The 19263-nt window shown below is 36.8% G+C and overlaps 1 protein-coding gene and 1 long non-coding RNA gene across 2 annotated transcripts in view; both read left to right on the top strand.

Moving 5' to 3' along the window:
- Positions 1-19263, top strand: part of RFX3 (regulatory factor X3) — a 98096-nt gene that overhangs the window by 21858 nt on the left and 56975 nt on the right. The gene's annotated exons all lie outside the window — the stretch shown is intronic.
- LOC148593157 (uncharacterized) overlaps positions 13427-19263 on the top strand; it is a 263837-nt gene continuing 258000 nt past the window's right edge. The window contains exon 1 of the long non-coding RNA XR_015913786.1: positions 13427-13508. This is a non-coding gene — a long non-coding RNA (uncharacterized LOC148593157). The remainder of the gene's footprint in view (positions 13509-19263) is intronic.

Raw genomic sequence — 19263 nt, 5'->3', positions numbered from 1 at the left:
AATGTTATGGATGTGAGGTGAGAAATTATAAATTATTATGTATAAAGTTTATTATCTTAAATGCTGTAAGAGATGCTCAGCCAATGTGAGCTAACTTCTGCTACATTAAGGATATATAAAATCAAACACAGGTCAGAGATTGTTTTATGCGGAACAGTCAAAAGAAGAGAAGACTTACTTACATAATGAAAACAATTAATGAAACAAGTTTACAATTTAATGTAATTTCCTTTCATTGTAAGATTAGGTGTAGAGGTGGAAAGGGGTTCAAAGATGCTAAAAGAAGATTCTGTATACTCGCATGTCATAGGCTTTCCTTTGACTTTCCTTTAGGATTTTGTAAGTTGCCTTCTAAGGAATGAATAAGAATGATAATGAAAAACAGAGTAACCTATGTTCAACTTTCACAATATGTGTTGTTGTAGTTAGATTATGAATGACATTTATTTAGGTACCTAAAACAGTGTTAAGCATATATGGTTTAATGGTAGCCAACGAAAACTAAATTTAAATCTGGACCAGGTTTCTTCTGGGTACCAAAAACTGTGTGGCCCACTGTGCCTTGGTTGACTGAATATATTGACTTCCCCAGTGCACGGTGCATTTACAGGAAGAAGTTGTGACTTCTGTAACATGAACAGTTTGTATTTTTGCCTTTGGCAGCATAAGCCTAATGTAAACAAGAGCAGCTGCTATAAAGTAGTAATTGGCATCTTAATCCAACTGTTTCCTTGACTTTTTGTGCTGAAGAGAGGTATCTGCCTATGTGTTCATTAGTACTTCTGCTCTTTCTTCTGCTCTATCCTGCTTTCACTTCTGCTCTCTCATCATTTGGATAATTCTGGCAGTAATCACAGCTAAGCTAGTACATTTCCTACTGTCCTTTTAAACATTTCTTTTTGTTTGAATTCTTCAATTTATGTGCTTAAAAGCCACCAATTTAGGGTTTCCAGAAATTGTTCTTCGGAATGGGCATGTTTTACTTCTACTACAAAGCTTTTCAATACTGGAAAATTCTGACTTTCAGATTGTCTTTGATACTTCAGTATTCCTCCAATTCTGGCAACTGATATTTTTGCAGGTTCACAGAACCTCAGAGAAGGAAAATACTAAATACCTCAGAGAGACCTCAGAGAAGGAAAATATTAAATAATTTAGAAAGAAAATGAGAAAAGAATGTTGTTGTAAATAAAAGGATATACAAGTGATAGTACTAAATATTTCCCATAGTTTCACATTAGTACTTTGTAGTATCCATTCATGACTTAATTTTTCTAATTCTTTAAGAGATTTCTTTTGACCTTTCTGGAGATGGTGACCAAGAGGATACAGTGTTTGAGGAGAAATGAAGCAGCAAGGTAATTGCTGCTGCCACGTATTTCTCTTTCAAAAACTATTCTGATATAGTATATATATGTTTGTGCCTCAGGATTTGTTTTTGAAGCATGTAAAGACAGGAAAAGCCTGTACTTAGAACTTGGGTAGTCTGTATCTATCCCAGACCCTCTTAGAAGTACAAAAGTTTCCTGTGAAACCTGTGTTTTGGGTTAATTTTGTCAGGTATTTTGTAGGATTGAATAAATTTTGATCCATAATTTTAGAAACCCAGATATTGCTCTATTTTCGAAAAGCTGAATGACGCTTTATGGTTTATCACAGATTCAGTGACTAGTGGGAGCGTCTGCTAATTAGATGTGAAATCCTATGTGAGATTATGAATTCATTATTTGTATTGTAATTGTTATATCACATTCCGGAATTGTAATTATATGTATTTCCTAAAAAGATCTTTCCATCAGGAGAACTGCTGAACAGTGAAGCCTTAATTTTTTTTCACATATTATATAAGGATACATATGTTATTACTTACGTAATGTCATTTTCTGTATTGTTAGCATTGTTATGACATTTGAAGAGATTTCTTAAATCCAAAGTGATTTTTTTTTCCTGATGAAAACAGGACGAAAATACAAAGTTAGAAAGTTTAATGTTTGTTAAAGCTTTCCTTACAGGGTTGTACTGCTTTGCTTGTCCTACTGCAGTTTCTTATTTGAGCTGTTGGATAAAATTCTAGAAGAAAGTCTTTCCTTCCTATTGTTTTGCCTATTTCCTTGCCATTTTAAGTATCCTCTTATAACATGGATGTATCACTACTCTTTTAGAAAAGATTGGGGTCTTCCCGAAAGAGATGTTCATAATCTTTTGGCTGCAAATTTTTATTTCTGTTGTTCTAATATTGTATCTACTTTTAAATACCAAAATAATTAAAAGAAATTGATCTTAAGGTATTGTATATCAAATGTTTTTTCTTCCTCTTTCTTGGTGGCTTAACCTTGTTTTCTTCCTTTCCTGTATGTTAGATTTGATTTGGAAAGGTGATATTTTGTATAGTGTGCTATATCCATTTATAAGAAAACACAAAAGAAGAAGCAGTTATCATGCCTTCTACGCTTCTTGAACAAGTGCAAATAGCAAGGCTGTGGTATGCTTTCCAAAATTTATATTGAAGTTTTTGTCTTTCTCAATGCAGAGCCACTTGGCATCAGCAGAATCAGTGCTGAGTACAGAGTGCTATGTCTTAAATTCATTCCAGACCAGAATGTTATTCAGCAGTGTGAGCAAAAGGCAGTATCAGCCTTTTGTTATTTTCATACTTGTCAGAATCTTAACAGTGTGGTAAGTGTTTTTACTTGTTTGTGAGATTTCAGTGTTTTATTGGCTGTTCTGACAGAAAACTCTTTTACATTAGTTACTCATCTGTTCAGCATTTTTTCCTGAAACTAAATCTTTTGCTTGTAGCTATAACTTCTTCCTTGAAGAGTTGTCTAACTTTTACATTAACATCAGCATCTCACCATTTTTTAAATTATTGGAATACATACACTGAATGTGTTAGGCTTTGCTATACAAAAAATAATACAACATAAAGTCAGGTTTGATTTTGTAGTGCAGTGATTTGAGAGGTCTCAGGGCCTCTTAGAAATGTACCAAACTTCTATTCACAAATGTTATACTGTAGCCAGAGTTCAAGAACAAATACTGTCTTTAGATTTGGAGTGATGCAGTTATGAATACTAAATCTCATTTTTTCACTTTCTGTAGGAGAACTTTTTAGGCTTGTGAATGAGTAAAATATATATTGAATGAGTAAAATAATTTGAAGCAAAATCCTGCTTATTTCACAGTAATTTGTTCTTTTAGATGTGTTGTCTGCATCATTCCATAGCCCATCATTCTCTATTAAAGGCTTGAAATACTTGAATTTCAGTTGGCAGAAAGACTGAGGGACAGTTTGCTCATTCCATAAACTGGATGAGTTGTGCATGAGGGCAGAGTAGTAACCACAATGCATGATTTATCTTTTCCTTGCATATAAGCAAACACTACATTTTGAAGAATAGGTGTAAAGTATGTTCTCTTTTTTTTACTGTTTCCACTTCAGACAGTCCTGACTAATAGGTGAAAATATGAAACAACATGTTATTTTTTCATTATTATCAGTAGTCATGTTTGGATGCTTTCTCCCCTCTTGAGGTACCCAGGTAGGCTTCATAATGGCTCTGCTGTTGCAGCTTGCTCAGTATATTCTTCATTTTTTGTAACAGGGGAAATGAGAATTTCTTGTTAGTTTCTTTGTCTATTCTTCCTGACTCTAGAGTGATCAGTCTACACTGTCTTGTTCACCTGCTTCTTTACGATCAGTTTGAACGCAGGGGTTTGGTTGCAGATATCCCTGATGTCTGGGCAGTCGAAAAAGAAAAGTCAAGCATTCAGTTAAGAGCAAAATGATGAATTCTCCTGGGAGAATTTCAGATCTAGGTGGAGGAGTAGAGGGAATCCATACACGTATACTGGAGGATGTTGCATTGCTAGCTGAGAAAAAAGGTACTTCAGATTTCTAAGGTTGTCTGTCTTTCAGGCTCTCTGCAGACGGAGAATGTCACATGCTTGATTTGTATACAGTTTCCCATGTTTCAAAATTGAATTTCTGATACTGAAAACTATAAAACTATTTTTTATAAATTCAAACTACAGTTTTGGAGCACTTTCTCTGATCTATCTTAGATTCCTACTTAAAAGACTGATTAAAATCTGTTAAACATGTAATGCAGCTCAGCTGTACTTAGTATAAAACACTGTTACGTCCAGATGGATCAGTCTGTATAACATACAGTGTGGAGGTATGTGTTTAAATTGCACATGTGGTGCATGACTTTCTCTGTATACACTTGCTGCAGAGGCTTAACTGCTTTGTGCGTAGTCTCAGCAAAAGCAACTTTATCCTCACCTACCTGTCTTGTTACATTTTAATCTTTTTTTACAATTAATAGCTATTCAATATACACTTTTGGTTAAAATAGTATTTACCTTTCTAGTACTGTGCTGACTAAATAGAGGTATTGGTAATCCAGACTGATGTAGTGTTTTATTCAGTGCAGTTTTAGCATTGTATAACTGAGTGATTCAATTATCACTGTTTCAGAAAATTATCTCCTTAGGTTCATTCTGAGCATGATGTGATTTAGCATGCTTTGCAAGCTTCTTTCCTACTTTCTTTCCATTTTTTTTAGACCTCCTTATGACAGTTTATTCCTAATAAATTTAGAAGATTAAGCTGAAGAAACAGCAATAAATGTGTCTGCAGTACGTTGGGTTGTATGAATTCAATCACTGATTCAAATCTGTTTGAATCAATTTTAAAATTTGTTGCACAAAGTTTGGTTAAATATAGAGTCAAAGCTTTAGCAGAACAGAGTGGCTGTCTACCTATGAATAAGCTGTGCATGACAGTTTTTTTTTTCCCTATTGATACTGAACTAATTAAATTCACTGAACTTGTCAGCATACCTTGAGCTTTGTCACTAGATGTCCAAGTCATCTACTACTCAACATATGAGCTTATGCCTCTTGATGATTTGCTTGTAAAATTGATGTCTAAGTGTTACTGATTATGTAATTTCTATTTCTGTATCCATGTGAGGTTATTTGGTTTTAAAATACAAGGTGTATGGGAATTGATTTATCAGTCTTAAGCATTAGCCAAGAGCATATTTGGATAGGAAATAACCGTCAAGACTTAATTGTTCAGTCAGCATTGTCAGTATTGTCGGTTCTGGAAATATGAAAACTGTTCTTTTGTGTGCTGCGTACTGACACTTTTTACACTGCAGAATCTCAGGAGACTTGGATCTCAGAGATTTCAATGTCTCTGCTCTTCTGACATGTCTGTGAGGCAGAGAAATACAATTGTCGCTGTTCCATGGAGAGGAAGTTTGAATCTCAGACAGACTAACTGACCTAGTGAAGATCAGGAAACTATGAATATGAGAAAACAGAATACTGAAGTTAACTATCTGAGCTCTTAGGCAAGGTCTTTTTTGCATGGGCCAGCATTCCTCTGAAAATTAAGGGTTTGCTCTTTTTTATCACAGAGAATGAGGAAATGAAATGCTTAACTACTGGATACATTTGTAATTCCTTTTTCTTTTTCCCTTAGCCTGATAAAATTCATAAAGTAATATAATAAAATAATTGATAAATTTTGGTTTTTAATACACACATACTAGAAATCAAAGTTAAGAAGAATAAACTCCCTTCTGCTGTTAGTTCAGAGTTCATCTCTCTAATAGATGATGCAGAAGAGATAAACATATTACATGAAGTGATGAGAAAAGCCAATGGATTATGAATTGCATTCTAATTAATTGGCTACAATAATCTAAATCTCCATAAATAATTTAAGTATCTGTTTTTATGATGTTGTACAATGCACCCATCCTGCAATGAGCTGACAGTGATCTAAGTCAGTGAATCTATTGAAATAGAGGAGTAAAAAAACAGAATTTGTTCTAAAATCAAGTCATTAAGAAACCAAAATACATATTTCATGGACTAGAATTCCAGGGTTGGCTACACTTCAGCAGCACTCTTCTTCTGTTTAGGTCTATATAGTTCATATGTTTATAAATTATTAGTTTAATATATGAAAATTTTACTTGGTCATGATCCTGACATACTATAGTAAAAGCTAAAATAGGTCATGAAGTCCTTGTCTTACTATTGGAGATGATCCGTTAATATTTTCATTCAATTATTGTTGTAAACAGTAATTTTTGCCTACGCAGTCTCTTTAGGAATATGGAGAATTCAGTTATTTTTCTATATGTCCAGATAACAATTATGATCTAGTTTGAGCAAAATATCATTTTAAAGGCTTTTGAGTACATATGTACGTATGGAAACAGTATTTTTTGTATGAAAACAGATTTATGAAAACAGATTTTATTTTTTATTAATTCTCAAGTATATTCAATTAGTATCAGATATTTCATATCCTTTTAAAAACTAATTTCTGGTCCTTTTACTACAACATCTTTTATATTACCTCAAGAAAATCAAAGAGGCGATCCAAGTTAATAAGAATTAGTCATAAAGGTAAGTGTTCATTCTGTCCCTATCAGTAATTACGAGAAGGTAGGAAAGAAATGAAGTTTTCAACACTCTTCATACAGGCATGGATCTGAACTCACAAACTGCTAGGTGTATAAAGTATTCCTAACAGATGGCAGTGTTAGAACTAATGGATTAGTGTGGAAGCCTATTTTTGAGAGAAATCTTTCTCCATTAGACTGTTACATCTGTTTTATGCACTCAGTGTCAGTGGTTTCATGGAGTTTAAAAAATAATTTTTGAACTTTTACACCATAACTACTCTAGGGGTGTTTGTCTAAATGACAGCTTTCCTTTTCCCTGCTTTCTCCTTTTCCCTGCTTTTCCCTTTTTCCTTCCCTCCCCTCATTTTGATAGTTGTGTGACTAACTAATGATGATAATGATGCTTAGGCATTCTAGTTAAGAAATGTTAAAGTTTATCTTAATTTTCGTTTATTTTGCTAGAAAACAGACCACAGTCATGATTATGTTTTTAGGCTGAATTGGAATACTTTTGCTATACTCTACTGTTTGTAGTGCAGCTTTATCTGCAGTACTGGAATTTAGGAATCAGCATTTTTATTTTAATAGTAAATTACAATACACTTTGAAGAACTGCTGTGAACATATGGACTTACTCAATTGCATATTTACAGGATATTTTCCCCTTTCCTATCTAGAGTAAGATTGTGTGCTTACTAGCCATAGTGGATGAATTAGAACTTTCCCTCATTTTTAATCCTGGATCATCTTTTGGCAGGCTGCTAAGCGAAGAGCTCCTAAAGCTACACATTTTACTTCCAAGAAGAGTCGGGAATTATTTTCTGTCTCTTTTCTGCCACCCTGTGGATTCATTTATTTTATTTCTAGACTGGATTCTTCCCATGTTTTCTGAAAAAGACTTGTTGCATTTTTCTTGCACGGAATGTTCTGCACTTGTTTTCTTATCACTTCTATTTTCAGATCAGAAGTGTAATGACATTTCTGCTAGCATTTTAAATTTTTGAATCTTTTAATTTTGGTGGAAAGGTGATCCATTTCTCCTTTTGTGACTTTTTTTTTTTTTTTTTTACATTCCAATCAGCAAGAGGAAAAGGTACAATTACCGTTCTTTCAATATAGATATGAATATAGCAAAATCTAGCTCAGTTTATAGTAGTAACATTTAAAATATTTAACAACTTATAAAACAAACCAAGCAGTAGTCCAAGGCATAAATTTTTTACAAGAATAAAATTTATACATAGTATAGGAATAAATTTCAATTTATGACTGAAAATATTCTGCACTCGCAAAATCTTAGAATACAAAATAAATTTTAACTAAACATTTAATATGTAGTAATGTCACACTTCAGTGAATCATAGAATCCATCCATAGTTCCATCATGAATCATAGAATCGTAGAATCTTTGTGGTTGGAAAAGATCTTCAAGATCATTGAGTTCAACCGTAATCAACCCATTCTGTTTAAAATAGTAAGTAACAGTGAAAAAAACCCATAACTGTACATTTTCAGTTGTCTATTCTGGAATCAAGATTATGTCCTGCAAAAGCACTGATGTTCCCTTTTAATTTATGCTCTTATTGGATTCCATCTCTATTACATTTCCTTCTGATGCAAGTTCAGGGACTGTACATATATATGTACATTATGTATGTAGAATATATGTACATAATAAAGGTACACACTTTATCTTGTATATATATGCGCGCACACATACACACATATATTATACATATACACACAAGATTTCAATTAACTTTCTCTGGTATAAAGAACTATTTATGTCTATGGTATTTAAAACTGCTGAGAATTTCATGCCTAGATGTGCATACCAATAGAAGGAGAGTATCCCACTGTGATGAATCTAGATGATGTTGATGAATATTTTAGCAGGTAGATGTCAAATAGAAGACCTTTAGTCAACATTCCTAGACTGCATTAAGATATATGGATGGGTGCTGAAAGGGATGATTTTAAAGATGGGCCTGAAGAACTTGGCTTTGTGGGGTTTTGTTGTTGTTGTTGTTGTTTTGGTTTTTTGTTTTGTTTTGTTCTTCTGTGCTTTGTATATATAGTATGTATGTCTGAAATATTCGAAGGGCTTTCAAGGCCAAATAAAATTTCAAGGGATTTCAAGGGCTGAAATTCCAACGGATTTAATCAACGTGTTTCTTCTTCAAATAATGTTATTGCAAATAGTCCTTAAAATAAGAGTGAGTGGTACTAGGTAGGGGAAAAGACTGAAATAGAAGAAGGATGCAACAGAAGAAATATGTTTTAAAAACTTGCACCTTTGGTGAATGTCTTTATTATGTTGTAAAAGAAATATTCTATATATGTTTCAGAATTTAACAGAAACATTTCTTTTTGAAGTTTGAATTTGAAAATAAATTATAATTTAAGCCTTTTTGTGAAATTCATAGAGTTTCTAATTTAATTCATTTAATTCATTACTGCCACCTTTCCTAACTGTTCATGAAGTATTATTTTGCAACCAAAACTCTTTTGTGTCTTTATATTAGATATTTGTATGTGTAAATATTGTTTTATTTTATCTAAATTCTAAGTACAATAATGACAAAATTAGTATTCTCATTTTGTATGTCAAATGCATCCTTAACACAGTATAGGGATTTTTTTTTTTGAAAAAATCTTTACATTTTTTATATGTAAGTTTTTATTCACTCTTCTGAAGATATGTGGCTTACAAGTAAAAAAAAAGTCAGTTCTAAAATGAAATAAAGAAAAAAAATGAGTTTAGATATGAAAAATGATTTTGCTTTTTCAAGGCTATTGTTGATTTAAATAGGTATAAGTCTTCATGGTTGACAGCTGCAGATAATTAACTTTTTCTTCTCTGACAAAGCAAATGGAGCCACAGACCATTCATTGCATTTTCTGTCATCATAATAATAATGTATGTGTTTAACTTCTGCAGTTTCTTATATTGATTGAGTGCTAAGTTGCCTATGTTACATGTAATATGAGTGACAATTAGAAACTGCAAAGCATATTTGTGTTGAAAGAGAGGGAATGATAGAGAGCTATGGTTTTCTGTACAGGAAAAAGCCATGTTGCAGAGCCTAAAAAAGCACTCTGATGTATAATACTTAACACTGCAGTTTTCATAAATGAGTTTTGAAAAGTGTTTGCCATTTTGAATGCTTTTGGTAGGGAAACAGGAATGGTAAAAGTATTATTTTAAATAGCATATATTTTACAATTTTGCCATCCCTATCAGTAAGGGAAATGACAAAGAAAAGAACACACATTCTAAAATTGTATTTTTTTATCCTGCTGCCAAATAATCGAAAGAAACCAAGTAACCATAACAAAACTGCTCCAAATGCATATTTCTGGAAAGAACAGGGCCATAAACCATTAATGGGTTTTAGAAAATTTTCTTTAGTATGTATCACTTGCAGTTGGAAAGAAAGGAGGATCCAGAAAGAATCTAGATATGGGCAGATCCCTGCTATGTTGCTGGTCGCAGGCCCAGGTACCTTTGAATAGGTCCTTAGGATCATAATTCCCCATAGCTACTCTTTAGTCAGTTTTTAAACATTTGTTTAACTTCAGGGGCTTGTTTTTTTTTATTTCATATTCTGGTTCAGTCTCTTGCATATATTGGTAAATTTAAAAGCAAATGACCACACTTTGAGAGACATAAGCTCAGCATTCTTCAGTACTTTTCATTGTTTTGTTTTGTTTTTTTTCATTCCTTCTGAGGAACTTCTATAGGAGCAACATGGTATTAAATTGACAATATCAACGAAGAATGAAATATGCTAAATGAAAACTAGAACTGTTCAGCATAGATAGGTCTCCAAAGCTGTTTTACAACTCCAGTGTTAGTGTCTGTCCTAATCTTATCCATTTATTTCACAGAAAAATGGTTGTTATTGTTGGTCACTGCAAGAAAGTAAATTTTAAACCTAATTGTAAAAGCAGATGATTCACATCATGGCCTGCATTCAACTGAAATGCTGCATTCAATCTGTAATACAGTTTGGGGTACTATTTGCCACTTTTAGTAGTTTGAATTGTATCACTATGGAGAATTAAATTCCAGGGACAGAACATGAAAGCTCTTCAAGCAGTTTTAATATCTTCTGTTGATCTCTCTAATTTGTTTAGTACCCTTCTCAGAAAATTCTTCTTGAAACTACAGTTTGCTCCTTTTCTAAAACCACAACTGTGAAGGAAGTGTCTGTACAGTTCTGTCAGAATGGGCTTTATTCTGGGTGTGTTCTGGTCATAGAAGGATGGTAGACTGCAACTTGCCAGGGATTGAGAACATCCAATTCTTTCCCAGAAAGTTTTATTTACTTATATTGACCTCAGTTTTTGTTACTACAATCAATTCACAACTCTTGATTTGAAAGAGTTCTATATATCCTTCCACCATCTGTGTTTTTATAGGACAGAAAAGTCCTATAAAGAAACTAAATTACTACAGAAATGTAGTTACTAAAGAGACTCACTAAATTAGTGAGTCAAGATCCTAGAAAGCTGGTGAAAGAACAAATTTTTAAGCTATTACATTGTATTGTGCTTCTGCCATCTTGCAGGTAATAGTTATCAATTTAGTTAGATTTCAGGCTTGAACTGAGTGTTACTTCAGTTGTTTGATCTTTCCATTCTCTCAACCTGTTTTCTCTCTCTTGTACAGTAATGCTTCTAACAATATATTATTTATCATAACTATATCACAAAATCATTCCATATCATAAAGTAGCGCAGATTTTTTATATAAAGGTTGGACTGTAGCTATCAAAATGGAAATGATAAATTTGTAATATATTACAACTTTGAGATAACACATTAAATCCTGCAGGTATTTTTTTCTGACTTGAGATGCTCGGTGTGGAAACAGTAACGATTTAATTTGATAGCTGCCTCAAGGAGTATAGTTCTGTCTGTCTGAGATCATATTCTACTTTTGTGTTTCATGTACTACCTGTATACCTGTTGTTCAAAGCACTCAGTTCTTTGTTACTTTTTTTTTCTGCTTAAAAAATACTTAAGAATTTGTTAGCACGAATCTTCCTACAGGAACGCTTCCTAACACAGAAAACAACAGAATTGATCCAAATATTTTTAAATGGTGCAATTTATTTGCATGCAGTAGTCTAGTATAAGGCAAGGAAAATTATGTTAAAAAAGATTGTTACTTAAGTGAAACTTATTTTTATATTAAGAAGCTGCACAAAGTTTTTTTGTTTATTTTTGTTTGTCTTTTTAAGAATAAATATTGAAATTCTTACTGGAGGTTTATATGCCGTCTAAATTTTTTCATACTGTCTACTGAAGTATCTGATTTATTTTCAGTCAAAGCTTTGAGTCTAAGGTTCATACACTTACATTTCAAGGAATAATTCATAGCACCTAAACTACATGATAGTGGTTCATCAACTATTGGGAGTATTTATCTCCCAGCAGTGCTGAAATGGAGCCAACAGCAGGAGTTGGATAAGGACAAATCTAAAGTAATCTTGTTGGCTGAAAGTTTTTGCTTTAGCATGATTTAGATGCCAAAATGATGGTAGTAATTCTCCAAAAATACTTATTGATTGGGTGTACGCAGTATTTTTTACAATCAGTATGTTTTCATTTCTGGCAAGAATGTAATTTAAATTGAATGCAATTAATGATGTAATTAATAGTTGGAAAAGAAAACACAACAGGAATTGTATATAATCCATCCTTTGGAGTAACAAAATTTTGTTTCTGAGATGTGTTCTGGCTTTGCTTTCAACATGTCCACTATTCAAAATACTTTTCATTCCCAGATTTCTCCAACTACAGTGCTGTACCACTGTGTATTTCCTGCACGTGGCAGAGAGTGTGCTGCCTGCATTACACCTTGCTTTGCATAAACACTTCCCAGTTGTGATCGTCTGGTGGCTTCATCACAGGCGTGCATGCACCCAATTCCTTTTTGGTCAAGCAAAACATATTTAGTAAACAATAAAAAGTATAACAGGGCTTGCTTTGTTTTCTTGGCTAACATTTTACATTGTTTAAAGGGGGTATTCTGCATATAAATTGGGAAGTGTTACTACTGCTATTTGAGCCGTACATATCTATCGTATCTTTTATAATAAAAACTTCTAATAATTTTTAATATTTCGAGTGATAATAAAATTGAGTGAATTAGTATTACATGAGCAGGACCAAAAAGTATTTTGTCTGTTAGCGAAGGAGTCCTCTGTGGATTTAATTGTCTCTCGCAGATCTGGGACTACACAAACACACGTACACACTGTGCAAAACAGAGAAAATATTAACATGTAGACCTTTAATGGTCTTAATAATAACCAAGCAGTTTGAAACATTTCTGCATCAAAGTTCATGAAGGGTGGAAATGAAGAAAGGACTGCGCAGGGGTAGGATGAATAGTCCTCCACAGCAGGACTTGGACAGCATTTCCTAGAGCAAGATGTGACTACTACTAATTTAAGAGGTCCCACCCTGCCAGCAGACACCCTGCTGCCTGCCCGGCGTGCGCAGGGAGACCTCCGGTGCCGGCATGGGTCTGGTGCTCATGTAGCCACCCCGTGTCCAACAGGCCCGCTCCCTGCAACTGGGGAGCTCTCTTCCTAGGAAGGCTAGTATATGGGGGTTTTCTCCATTTAAATGTGTGTTTCTCTATGAACGGACACAGAAGAGAGTGCTCTCTTCTGTGACAAACATAAGTAGAAGCACCTATTTTGTTCACACAGAGATACACTTTATCCATTGGTCCAATGTACAGGAAGGAGGATGATGAAAGGCCTGGAGCATCTATCATATGAAGAAAGATTAAGTGAGCGGGGCCTGTTTAGCCTGGAGAAGAGAAGACTGAGAGGAGATCTGATCAATTTGTACAAGTACCTGACAGGAGAATGTAGGGAAGATGGGACCAAGTTCTTCTCTGTGGTGGCTGCTGACATGAAAAGTCCCATCTCCATGTGAGGAAGAACTTCTTTCCTGTGACCGTGACAGCCCTGGCACAGGCTGCCCAGAGAGGCTGTGGAGTCTCCTTCTCTGGAGATCTTCCAAACCCACCTGGATGCCACCCTGTGCCACGTGCTCTGGGTATCCCTGCTGGAGCAGGGTGGGTTTGACTAGATGATCTCTAGAGGTCCCTGCCAACCTCAACCATTCTGTGATTCTGTGACCTATTTATAAAACAGGAGCTAATGAAATGAATGATGACAGCTGGAAAAGGAATGGGATGTGACCAAATAAAAGGATAAAGGGAGAAGCCTGTCTGAGGACCCCCAACTTGACAAGCGCTCAGATCGTTTGGGGTGGTTGAAAGTTGACGAGGGCAGCGGACTACTATAAGTGGGGAGCACGACCAGCCACAAATGTGCCCGGGAATGCCCCCGTAGGAGGCCACCAAGGTCCCCGCCGTGCAATCCCTGCCACGTACAAAGGAGAGACTGAGCCCATGTTCAGACTGTGACGTCCTGCACACAACCATGCATGGGTGTCTCTGGAGTAGCCTGGGGCTTTGCGGTGCTCCGAGACACAAGCTGCCCTCTGTGCTGCATTGAGGAGGCAGAACCAACGCCAGCTTCAGATAAACATGAGTTTGAGGGTAGTAAAGAAAGTGCCAGGGGGATTCGCCCAAAAGACCATGCAAGGCAGAAGAACCAGGCCTAGGTCTGAAGAGTTAGATGCTGAAGATTGAAGATATGATTAAGACTGTTCTGTCAGACCAAGATTAATGTGGAAGCATCAAATCTCAGGCTTTAAAATGTAGCCCTCATACCCATGCTCTGAGAGATGTCAGTTGCAGCAGGGGAACAGAAAGGGCAGTCGTGGTGGTATATAACAGAAAAACCATGACCATTACAGCCACAGAGATTGGCGGACTAGGAGGCAGTAAAGGTCTGGTGATGATGATTCTGAGGCCTTGATTCAAAGGTGAGTAAAACAGAAAAAAATCCCTTACAAAGAAATTTTTATTAAGAAAAGTGTCAACACAAGTGTCTTGGCAGCAAGAAGTTACAGGGGCCATAACAACTCTTAAATACTAATTGGTCTTGCTAACTTGATGAAGCAGTGAACATGTCTCCTGCTAGGGCAGAGAACAATGCCCTGGAAGGGACTTTTTGGTTACTATGTCCCCTGCAGAGTAAAAGACTGTGTCCTAAAAATTCACAGCAAGGATATGTCACAGCAGGCGCCCCCAGTACCACACAGTCAGGAGACATCTGAAAACCTCGCTTTTCTCCTGCCCTCCGCTGCAGTAGGGCAGGTGGAATGATCTGCAGCACAACCCAAGGAGCATGTGCAGCAGTGACATGGCCATTGCAGATATATAGGACTAGGCAATACATAGAATGATGAAGATTTGTTAACTTTAATTAGGTATCAATACATATAGTTATGAAACATTTGTTTAGAGATTAGAGCTGGTTTTGACCACTTATGCCAGTTCTTTAAACTTGGTGATTATGCTTGACTCTTGAAGTTGTCAACATGCATAATGCTTCATATTCTCCTACTACTAATTTAAGCAGTATGAATGCAACCAAAAATTCTTAGTCTATGTCAGGACTCTCCTACAAAGTGTAATAAATCTCTGGTTTTATCAGGCTTTCTATCGAGATGTAATAATTATATAAGCCACTAATGATGTGGGTTGCAGAAAACCCTTACTAGCTATCCCACATTCTAAATTACAGGCAAAAAGCACTATTTAATTTTTCTAAATAATGGCAATAGTGTTCTCTTTTGCTGTGAGTCTCACAGAGCTTACAGCAGTGAGAGATCTGACATATACAGAAATGTTGCACGATGAAAAGCACTGCAAGGTAAACTGCAATCATAGGCATACAGGAAGGTCACATTGAATGACACGCACATTCTGCGAGAAAAAAAATGTTCCTTAATCATAAGTAGTACTGCTCTCTTGAGATGACTATCATTGGAAGAAAAAGAGATATTTAGCCTTCTCTATTGAATTGCTTATGTACGTGGCCCAAACCGAAAGATTAAAATCCATAACATGCCACAAGGCACTGAATATAAAATGGGAGCCTATGTCTTGCGTGGCCACACAGTCAGTCACTGGGTGTGAACAGCTTTTGATTTAATAGGAGTTTATTCCATGGACAAGTCACATGCTTCCATTAACATGAATGGAGTCCTCTGGCTGGGGCTGCACAAAAGATCAACGTTTTTTGAGCCATAGAGAGCAGGCTTTAGAATCAGATCTCCATGGGTGTAAGAGCAGGCCACTGACAGAATTATACCAGAAGCAGAGTTTTCAGCCGGGACCAAACTGCCCATGATGCTGACCATGAGAGTGTGCTTTTTGCAGTAGGACAAGTGCCAGTTGTCTGTATTACAAAATAGCCCCTGATGAAAATATACATCACTATGATTTTACTAGACTCTGTTCCTTTGTCAGCAAATCAGTATCTTCTTGGACACACATTATTTTATTTTTTCTGAGAATGTTAACACCTTTTGAGCCTACTTGGACTGGTCAAATTAAGGTCTCTTGGTCTCTTTTTCCCATGTGCTTCCTGTGAGGATAAACAGCAAGTTGTTTTTTCTGTCGTGCTGCACTTGTGCTGAAATGTGCCAGGCCCTCTGCAACCCAAGGCAAAGAAGAGCCTGTGGACATCTGGTGTACCCTAGAACTGAGCAGTGAGCACAGGGGCTGTGAAGTCTATGAGATTTGGCATTTTGGACACAGACTGTCAGCCTTCTCTCAGATTATGTTACAGATCTACACCTCTGTCACAAGCCAGAAGCCTCAGGTTACCCATACTGGTGCGGAAATGCTGGAAAAGAGCTAAAAATGATGAAAATTACAGTTGAAATTAGAGTTTTGGGACCTGAATGTATGATGGAAAACCCAAAGTGCCAAGTTGCCCGATTGCTTTTAACTGGGATAAAGTTGGACAGAGATCCAGCCTACCCAACACCACCATTGTAGGAGAAATAGATGAGTTCTACAGTTTCCTATTTTATCTGGCTTGCGAAATGTCCTCCCACGATTTTGTCAATGAAAATGTAGCCACTGTGTCATGGAAGCTGATGCAAGTGTGACCCTGCAGTGCAACACCAACATCTCAGTTTGTTTCACCTCTGCATATGAGTGCCTAGAGGTTTATCATCTCTGCTTGCAGATGCCCTGCAAGACTGTTGCTTTCATCATCACAGACTCTGATACTGATGAGTGTTCAGGGGGCTGGAATTGCCTGCTCATTGGCTATTTAGGTGAGCTGACAAGTCCTGGTCATGGGGAAAACACCATTTTTTTTACAAGGGACATAACTGTCTTATCATTTTGTCCTAAGTCATCAGACTATAGTTTTAAGTAGTTCTAGAATGTGTTCAAAAATGTATTTCTTTGTTATGATGATATAAGAAAAGGATACATTGGTATCCACAGGCCATAGAGAGTGGTGTTGTAATTGCTTTGTCTAGAAATTGATGTCCATAGCATTCTGTTTTGAAAAGGACACAGTGTTTTGGGGAAGGAGAGCACTGTCAAGGGAGTAGCCATACAAATAATAGTAATAAAGAAACTCTGTGTGGTTCTGATTTGCCGGGAAACTTGCTAGCCAATGCTCTGAGGCTGGTCTGCAGTTAGGTATTTGTCCTGGAGAAATGCACACTGAAGGGAACCAGTCGTTTTGGTAAATGCCTGGAGATGTATCTCTGGTATATGTATGTGCTGCAGAAAAGTAGGAGACTTGTTTGTTTCTGTTATCCACATGTAGTCAAAAAGCGTATTTCTCCTCCCATTTGTTTTTATCTCATTATCAAATATGCAGTTCACGACCATATTGATGGTGACAGTCAAAGTCCCATGTTCCTCTTTGAACAGGGGGCAGTGATCAACCTATTGTTCCAGACACAGGTCAAAAGCAAACAGGGTATAGTCACAGATGAACCCTTCCCTGTCAACCAGCAGAGAATAATCTTTCATATTGCTGCCCATTATTTGTTTTCCTGTTTGCTGACATGGCTACCAGCCAGTACAGTAAACACTTTTTTCCTACCCAGTCAGCACTGTATTTAGTACTGACCTTAAGCAAAGCCCCACTCTGTCCCAGATGCACAGCAAATGCCACCCACACTTTCCCACTTTCCTCATGAACGGTGAGACAGACCATTTGCAAGACACACCGTCTCCCCGGTGCCAGGGTTGAACCCCTCAGCTTTTACAATCTTGCAGGAAAGCTGCAAGACTGTCCTAGAAGGTACAGCAGACCTTTGATTCAGATTAGTGTGATCTTCCCCACTCCCAGATATGAAAAAGTCTGCACCTCTGTGAAGACTGCAATAACTAATACTGTTTCTCAGCATTGAGGAGAGTTCACGCCAATCCAGCTCAGATTAGGTACATTCTTCTGAGCAGCCTCTCTGTTAAAAATCTGTCTTCTTTACTGGCAGTTGAATGGACCCTTCTTCTCTGGGTTTTCCATGTCTTTTGCACCATTTGGCCAAACTTCTTGCTGTTTTACTTCTGATCTTGCTGCTGTTCGATGCCCACTCCCTTCCTTTATGTGGCCGGGGCAGATGTTTTCTTTGGGACGTGTTTCTCTTAAGGCTTTTTCATGCAATATAAACAAGTGTCAAGGCCTCTTGGTTTGCAGGTGTTTCAAACTTGCCTAAATAGCCTTTGAAATGTGTCACATTTTGCAGTTTCTTGAGCAGCACTTTTAGCATGTGACTTAACAATTTCAACCCTCCCTTTTCAAAAGCAGTAGAGCCTTTCTAAACACGCTGAAGAATATACCTCCTAGGCCTACCCAATAAATCACAGGTACACCTTGAAAACTGCTGAGATCATTGCCAGTCATTTTCCTGAAACAAAGTGAGGTGTATTCTAGCTTGTCTTTAGTTCAGTGCTGACTCTGTCCAATTGCTAGTTTAGTGCAGTTCACCATACCCACCATAATGATCTCACTAGAACTGAAGAGTCCCCAACAGGCCCCTGCTCTAAATAATCCATGTACAGGTAACGAGAGTTAGAGTCTTCAGTGATATTGGCCATACAGGGATATAGCTCAGCAGCAGCTCCTAGAAAAGCCCCAAAATATGTGCTAGATCCCCCAGCTGTAGAGGAAAAAATGTAAGGATTTTCATCCATTTTGAGCTTTATTTGCATCTAGACTGGATGCAAGTATTGTATTTCTGTCAGGCCCAACTCCCACATGCCAGGCAGAACCAGGGCTTCACCAGCTGTGTGAGGAAGATAGAGTTTTCCAGAAAAATCCTAGCAATGGCACTGCTGGATAGCGTGATGACACCTCCGTCTGCCATCCTTATTCCACAACTCCAACCCCAATCACTGAATATTCTGGACTTGAGAGACTTACAAACAACTGTTAACTTGGTTCCAGCCATTCCTCTCTGCTATACCTCTTTACTGATTTTTTTATTTTTTTCTTTTCCATCTCACCGTGATGGTTTTCTCAGTTTTGTCGATTCTGTCCTGATCTGTATTCACTTTTTGAACTTCTTAAGGGTAGAACGCCCTTTTGATGGCTTTGTGGCTGCAGTCTGTTAAGCAGTGCGCAGGCCTGCCCCCTTCTCAGGTTCAGGCACCGCAGACATTTCACCCATGAATGTGCACAGCCACTCTCACATCTCTTGTTAGAGTCACCGTGATGTGGTCTCCCTGTCTGAGCGGAGCTGCAGATTCTTTAATTTAAAATCAATCCCAGTGTATGGTTTGCCAAGCTCTTGCAGAGTTTAAAGAGTTCACATCCATGGGCCTTGCTCCAACACTTTTGTGGAAGTTACGATTATATCTCTTTTTAAAACATGTCAATGCAATGAAAAGTGTGCTGTAAAGACTTCCACA

The sequence above is a fragment of the Tinamus guttatus genome, unplaced genomic scaffold (assembly GCF_059628265.1).
Source record: "Tinamus guttatus ecotype Peru unplaced genomic scaffold, ASM5962826v1 Tinamus_guttatus_pri_ptg000446l, whole genome shotgun sequence".
Classification (NCBI taxonomy): Eukaryota; Metazoa; Chordata; class Aves; order Tinamiformes; family Tinamidae; genus Tinamus; species Tinamus guttatus.
Note: the sequence above shows the minus strand (reverse complement) of the source record. Positions and strands in the feature narration are given on the sequence as shown.